A 7353-nucleotide genomic window follows, 5' to 3' on the forward strand; every position below is an offset into this window, starting at 1 on the left:
ATGAAATATCAGACAACCTACAAACTAACGTGCTTGCGTTAAAGTGAAATTATACTAATGTTAGACTCAAACATATTAGGCTAGATGTGTGTGAGTTTAAGGAAGATTATATATAGGAGACAGTTATTATTATTATTATTATTATTCAGAAATCTACAGGTCATGAAATATCTGTAGTTTATGACACTAGATTTTATTTTTGGATTAAATTGGCAAAGCTCTCTTGTTGGAGCCAGGATTGTTAAAAAAAAATATTATCTGTAAAAACAAATTATCTAAAAAAATATATGCTATATATACAGAAACTAAAACAAAACAGAAGGTTCAGCTATTGCTGCAGCAACTACTGTAGCCTAAATGCATCTCTCAACAATAGCTACCTTAAATTGTGTGTTATAGTCTTTCCTGAGTATATTGCTTTATTTTATCCTACAACATTTTTTTGGAACCAATTCCTTTGACATAATTGTAACTAAATGTGTAGCACATTTTTACATTCTGCAGGTGTGTAAAAAATCATGGAATTTGCTGTGACTTTATCTCATTTTCTTGTTACATTTATTCTAACAACATGAAAAAACAACAGAAAAATCAAACTCAGACCTTTATGGACTAAAGGGAGTACTTGTAGTAACGGGTGACTAAATAATTGCATTTACTGCCCGTAGGGGTGGGAAAGGTAACAATTATCAATTGCTCATTGTTAATTACAACCAGTTCATTGTGAAATAAAAAATAAAATAATTTGAGTCAAATTAAGAATATCAAGAAAAATAAACTGTATTTCTAAATGTTACTTGTAAGACAAAGACATTTAATATCAGTCGCCAGGTATAAGCCAAAGGATTTCCCAGTCATACAAAACCCCGTTACATAGCTAAATAACTGAGTTCTAATTTCACACGGCATGGAAAGATTTAGCAGGTCTCCGTGATCGCCATCCCACATGGGGAAATGTGAGGCCTGTAATTTTGCTGGAGACTGTGAAACGAGCTGAGTTAACAGGCATGTGACAGAAACTTTGTATTTTCTGCTCCTGACACATGACAAAGGCTATAAAAGATATACGGGATTTTCCCAAGATGGAAAATCATAACGTCTAATCAAAAGGGAACTAACTGTTTATATAGACTGGTCAAAAATTTCCATAATTCTCTGTAATCATATTGACATCAACTATACAAAGATCTACTGTTGTATTTTTACTTCACTAATAGGTGTACGGTGACATTTAAAACACAGAAAGTCAACACAGCATGAATTTACACAGCAAAACAGAAGCTGTTTTAAAAGTTCGCAGAAGAAAATTAAAAAAAATCTGCTAATTTAGATTTCCGTAAATTTGTGTTGATAACATCACAAGAAGCGCAGGAGTTCTAAGATTGGGAAGCATTCAGGTTTTGCTCCGGCGCTCTCCATGTGTTTCCTGTTTTTCATTGTTACAAAATTTTCCTGAAATCCATGAAATTGTCTGAAAGATAGCTTTTTTTTCTGGAGTTAAACATCTTTTATTTGACAAACAATTGGGGGGAAAAGACGGAAAAGACAGAAATCACAAAACCATTAAGTGTCTAAAAAGAGTTTTCAAGAGATAAATTAACAAAATTACTGTCTGGAGAAATATTATGCTCTTTAAGAACAGTGCCGCCCATCTTCAATCTCAGTCCTGTTTTCAGTCCTGGTTCAAAAGAGCCAACAGTTTCTGTATCTAGGTATTCAAGCTGTATGTTCCAGAGCATTGAAACAAAAAACACTGCCTCCTCTTATTTAGTTCTGGTCCTGGAAACCATGAACCGGTTGGTTTCTGATGATTTGTGGGGTCACATGGTCACACTTGAAAAGCAACTCAGAAAATAAACTTGTATTTGTGTCTCTATTGCATTTGTTTTTGATACAGTAAATTTTAACTCGATTAAAAACCAGTTGAGAACAAAACAGCGACACTGACACAAAAACTGTCCTTGACATGTTGTTCCGGAGGTAACAAATGATTTTGAAAGGGAATTTGATACATTTTCCAGAAAACCCTCGTTCAGTATCTGCAACTTAACTAAAAACATAACTACAAAATAGTGCATTTATTTAATTTTGTTTGGAACAGCACTTTTGTAAACTTGTAATCAAATTCATGATTCCTAGAGTACGTTAGTCTGATGTCTGTATAGAAGTGAGGAAGCATTGCATGTCTAGTCCACTATTTGTCCATTATGCAGTGGTTGAATGTAGGATAGCGACAAAGAATACTGTCCTAAGATGTGCAGATTTGTATGGAAAATGATCCATTTCCAGATGAAATGTTGTTATTTCTTTGAGTTGAAGCATGTTGGCAGGTTAGTTTGGTTCTCTCCATTCTTTAGCACCAAATTATGGTCTGGTTTGTGAATCATAAAACAGGCCTGCATTGTAGGCTACTGCTGGTGAAGATTCTCAGTCATCCAGGTCATGGTCATTCCATAAAAAGTAAAAAACAAAGCAACTGGACTTGTTTTCCGTAGTTGAAGACATTTTGAAAATTGTAGGCTACTAAAGTTATATAACCATAGCTTGTTTGCATCAAGTTTTACATTTGAAGATTCTGCATCTACCTCTAATAAGACCAAGGATGTCTTAAACTGCAATGTAGAGTAAAACTTAGTTTTATGGCCGTGTATGGTAGTTAATCAGTAAATATTGTTTTCGCCAGACATCATCATCTAGCTGAGGTTCTCGGACTACATATAATCTGGATTCTGAGAGAATTTGTCCGATAATGCTGTTCGGCAAACTAGAAACGAGCAGTCTGAAACTCCATCATGTGATTCCAATCTGGAAACCTGTGAAAAACAGAGCCCGTCTCATCATGTATTCATTACTGGATGGCCAGCGAGTGGAAATTTTCATCACCACCTGCCGCCGCCGTCTGTGCGCTCTTTATTGTTATTGGCCATTCAGATGGCTAAAGTGGTGGAAAACTCTCTGACGTTGGTTGGTGTTGTCGGGGAACTTTGTTCATTTATCAAATCACACAAAGGGTATGGAAATAGTAACCGCTGATGGTCAAAAATGAGTGATCTGAACGTGGCACCAACAAGAGATAGCATCTAATTTCGTTAGAGGAACACAAAAGCCTGCAGGTGCCACTATCAGACGGACAGAATGTACTGAGATGAAACTTGATCCTCCGTGGAACAAATGTGCGGGGAGCAACAAGTGGATTCATGATCTCTGAATGCTTTATTTATTCAATTGAGCCTCTCTTGGTTATACATGGAGCCGTGTTCATCTCGCTGCAGGACATTTTCTAATGGAAATCAGGTCATTAAGCTTACACAAGAGAACCGAGAGGGACCAGGAAGAGGCAGCGTGGTGCATCAATTAGTCATGACGCTCTCAACATGACATGACACTTTTTAGATTGAACAACAAATCAGTTTGTGCATTCACGTAATATGTAATGTTTTGCCTTACTTAGTCTAAAAGGTGAATTTGGTACACACTGGGAGCGGTCTATTTATGCATTAGGTGGAGAGGTTGAAGTAAAAGCACACAAGTGCTGAAGTATAAAAAGAACAAAAAACAGAAGGCCTCCTACACAACTCCCGCCTTTGTCTCCATGCTGGAAAAATAACAAGGGAAACGACTGTATCCATTAGAAGGAGGAGAAGGAACAGTTTGTCTCTCGTGTTGATAACGACCAGCCTCCTGATCCAAGTCCACCTACAGCTTCTTAGGAAAGCGGATATGACTGACTGTGCCTATTCCCTCCTACCCGTGTTTTATATTTGGTGAAGCTCCAGGCCAAATGTAGTTCAGCCTCTTAGGAGTTTATTTTCCCTCAAAAGTTCTCAACAGAAACAATTTAGAAAATTAGAGCATATTTGAATAAAGTTTACACAGTCAGTTTGAAGCAGTTGCTTTATTTGTTGTATAATATATTAATTTGCTCTTTATTGGAAAATGCATGTGTCTTTGAAGGGACATAAGATGTAGCTACAGGTATAATAAATAGGACGTCTTTAAAGTTTTGGTCAAGAAGCTCTAATGCGGTGGAAAGTTGGTTAAATTCTGACCCCTACTGGACATATTTAACATTACAGCTGAAGCTTTATGTCGCACTTTCATTCAAACAGCAACGTAAAGTGGTTTATGAAACAAAACAATACAGTAGAAGTATGCTTAATTTTCAGAGGTAATCTCTAAATTATATATATAATATAATTAATTGCTTTATTTCACTGGACTGTCCGAGATAAATTATTCATCCATTCATTCCTTAATGGTGACGGATATGGTATGCAACACTATCTTTACCTTGTAAGAAAGTGCTGAAGAATAAAACACAAATCAGATGTATGTGTTATGTTTCATCCATACAAATAAAATAAGTTAAATAACACAAAAACATAAAGCAAGATAAATAAGTAATATTAAACAATAAACTTGTTCAACTACAACTATGGGATAATACGTTGAGAAAATGTATATATATATATATATATATAATATAAACGAGACTCAGAAACAAGCCACGATAACATCTGAATAACATAGTGGATAAACTCAGATAAATAAATAAAATAAAATACATTTTAATTTATTTTATTTTAAAAGCAGCTTAATTTTGGACTTATTTCAACCAGCAGATGGCGCAAGTTAGTCACCAGTGTCTTAAACAGAGCTGATAGCTAATGGAGCTCTAATACATGCTGTTTACATTAGTGTTTGACTTTGCAACATTCACACTAGAAGAAACGGTCTCCACTTTACTGAAGGAAAGGCTGGGATTTTGTTTCACACAAACTATTTTCACAAATAAAAAAGCTTGTTGCAGATGTTGATCATTTATTTTTTTAGGCAAGTCAATGTCTTTCATAACAAATTCTAAATCCTCTTGGGGCCGTGGCCTATTTTTTTTATAAAGCTGGGACTTGGTCTCGCGTAGACATTTTGAGTCTCTGTCGTTTTGTCTATTCATCCATCTAATTCAAATAGTACTTTTCCATCTTCTTCCTCGCGTTTCATTTGAGATCATCACAGCTGAGCGGCCCATCACGTCCTGCACATCTGAATATGTTTCCACCTCTCCCATCAGCTTTTTTTAATCAGAGCACGCAGTCGCTCCGCACGTCGTCTGAAAGGACCCGTTTAGCCTCCACTTCCAGGGAAGAATCCACCACAACCAACGTGCGCTTAAATAAGAGCCACCTGTTTGACATCTGGTTTTCACAGAACAAATGACCTCACTTTTTTTTTTTTTTTTACCGTACTCCACATGGGTATTACTTTGAACATGTCCTTTTCATTTGTTCCTCCAGTTGCAAAGAATCAACAGCACGTCACGACTGTTGGGTCTGTTGCTTTTTTTTTTTTATTGCTCCGCCGTGTACGACTAATAAAGCGTTTTTGCTGTGGAGAAATCTATCCACCGGTCCATCGTTGCACTGGCAGGTCCCAAGGCCTTCTCAGGCCAGAGAGGATTGTTCCTCCAGCGTAATTTTCCAGGGTCTCCTCCCAGTTGAACACGCCTGGAAAAACCTTGAGAGGGGAGAGCGCCCATGGAGGCTTCCTGTTTAGACCCCCACTCCCAGCTAATTGAAGCGTTAATATTGTTTTCTACCTTTTTATTTAACAACTATTTGTTGTTTTTGCTGGTTTGCTTTTTTTCAAGCATATATTCTCGCTCGACCACTCTTACGTTTTCTTTGTGTGAGCTGCTCCTATAAAGCTGCCAGCTTTGCTCCACTTTTATCTGAGCTTCAGCTTTTTAGTCAAGCATGAACATTGCTTCTTATTTATGAGATTCCTATGAGACCATAAAAACAACCTTTAGATAAAGACTGATAATCGAGGCTTATGTTCAGTCTATTTTTCCGTATGTGTGGGCAGAGTAAAGGAGCAGCTGCTTACATGAACACAAAGGTGTGTTCTGCCCCCAGATTCCCGGCTCTAGGGTTTTTATTTTTCCTTTTGCTGAACAATGCCTTTATTTGTGACTAACAGACGTGACTTTATGCTGATTTGCTGATTCTCCTGTGCTTTTTTTTTTTTTTTTTTTTACTCTCAGAGTTGTAACACTTGAGTCATTCACTTCCCACCCTCACCGGGTCAGAGTTTGCTGCCAGAAGTGCAGCGTTTTCTCTGACGGCAGCGAAGCTCGGGCACATGGAAACCCGCAGAGGGATGGATGGAGTCATATTCATGGTGACATCATCTTTTAGGCATGCACAAACAAGCCGAGAACTGGATCTGATTGAAGGTTGCTTATGTGCACCACACGAAGATCCAACCCAAACCCCAAAGAGGGCCTGTCGGTGATTAGAGACTCCTTCAGCCGGGGCCACACAGGGTTTTTTTTTTTTTTTTTCTAAACATTCTGGTGCCACACAAGGTAAAATCAACTCATCTGTTTAGGTGGTCTGTTGACAACGAACTTGTCCAGTTTCTACGTGAGGATTTCATGTTTACCGTTTAAACCCATTCCTCCAGGATTAAGTGGGGAATGAAGTCGGCATCCATGCACCTTGAACACAATCCCCACGTTAAACCTGCTGAACAAACACGATGCGGCCTCGGCTGCTTTGCATGCAATGCAAATACCAAGATTTTCAGACACAAATAGATTTGTTTCTGTTTCTTTTACTAATTCAAGATTTGTACCATAGATTTTAATTAGTATATAACGTTATTACAATTATCAAATATAACAACGTATTAATGTGTTTATTCATTTTGGGGATTTGTGTCAGTCAGGCTTCTATTTGGTAATATTATCTAGAACCTAAAAATCCCAGGTATGGAGCAGAATGGAGAAGGGAAGAGGCGAGCAAGGCAAAACGACAGGAGGTAAAATGTACCATCAGCCTCGTCTAGTAGTAGATACTGATTAATTTTCTACTAGTTACTGAATGCAATGGGGGGGTTGGGGGGGGCATATGGGTGTTGTCCCGGGCCCAAACAGGGCTGCCAGCCGACCTGCAACACTGCTAACCCTCCTAATGAAGGGTCAGCTGGAAATAATGGTTGAAAAGACGAGAACGCCTTCCACATGAAGCCGTCCGTCGATGTTTTAAATGTGACTAGTTATTAAGCTTGATCAAATGGGCTAACTAAGCCTAAGTTTGAACTTTTGTTTCCAAGCTAAACATGTTCAACGCAAAACGGCCTAAAAACGGAGTTCAAGCCTCTTGAGCTCCAAAGGCAAAGCTCTGGATTTACTGGACCGTCTACATTCTGAACCAGACATCCTTGATCCAAGTGACTGAAAACAGCCTCCTCAGTAAGGTGTGAGCTCACGGTTAGAGATAAATGGAGGAGCTCCATTAGCTGGGGGGCTCCGAGTGAAGCTGCATGTCCTCCAGCTAATAGTTCAGGCCT

The sequence above is a fragment of the Fundulus heteroclitus genome, chromosome 4 (genome assembly GCF_011125445.2).
Source record: "Fundulus heteroclitus isolate FHET01 chromosome 4, MU-UCD_Fhet_4.1, whole genome shotgun sequence".
NCBI classification, from domain to species: domain Eukaryota; kingdom Metazoa; phylum Chordata; class Actinopteri; order Cyprinodontiformes; family Fundulidae; genus Fundulus; species Fundulus heteroclitus.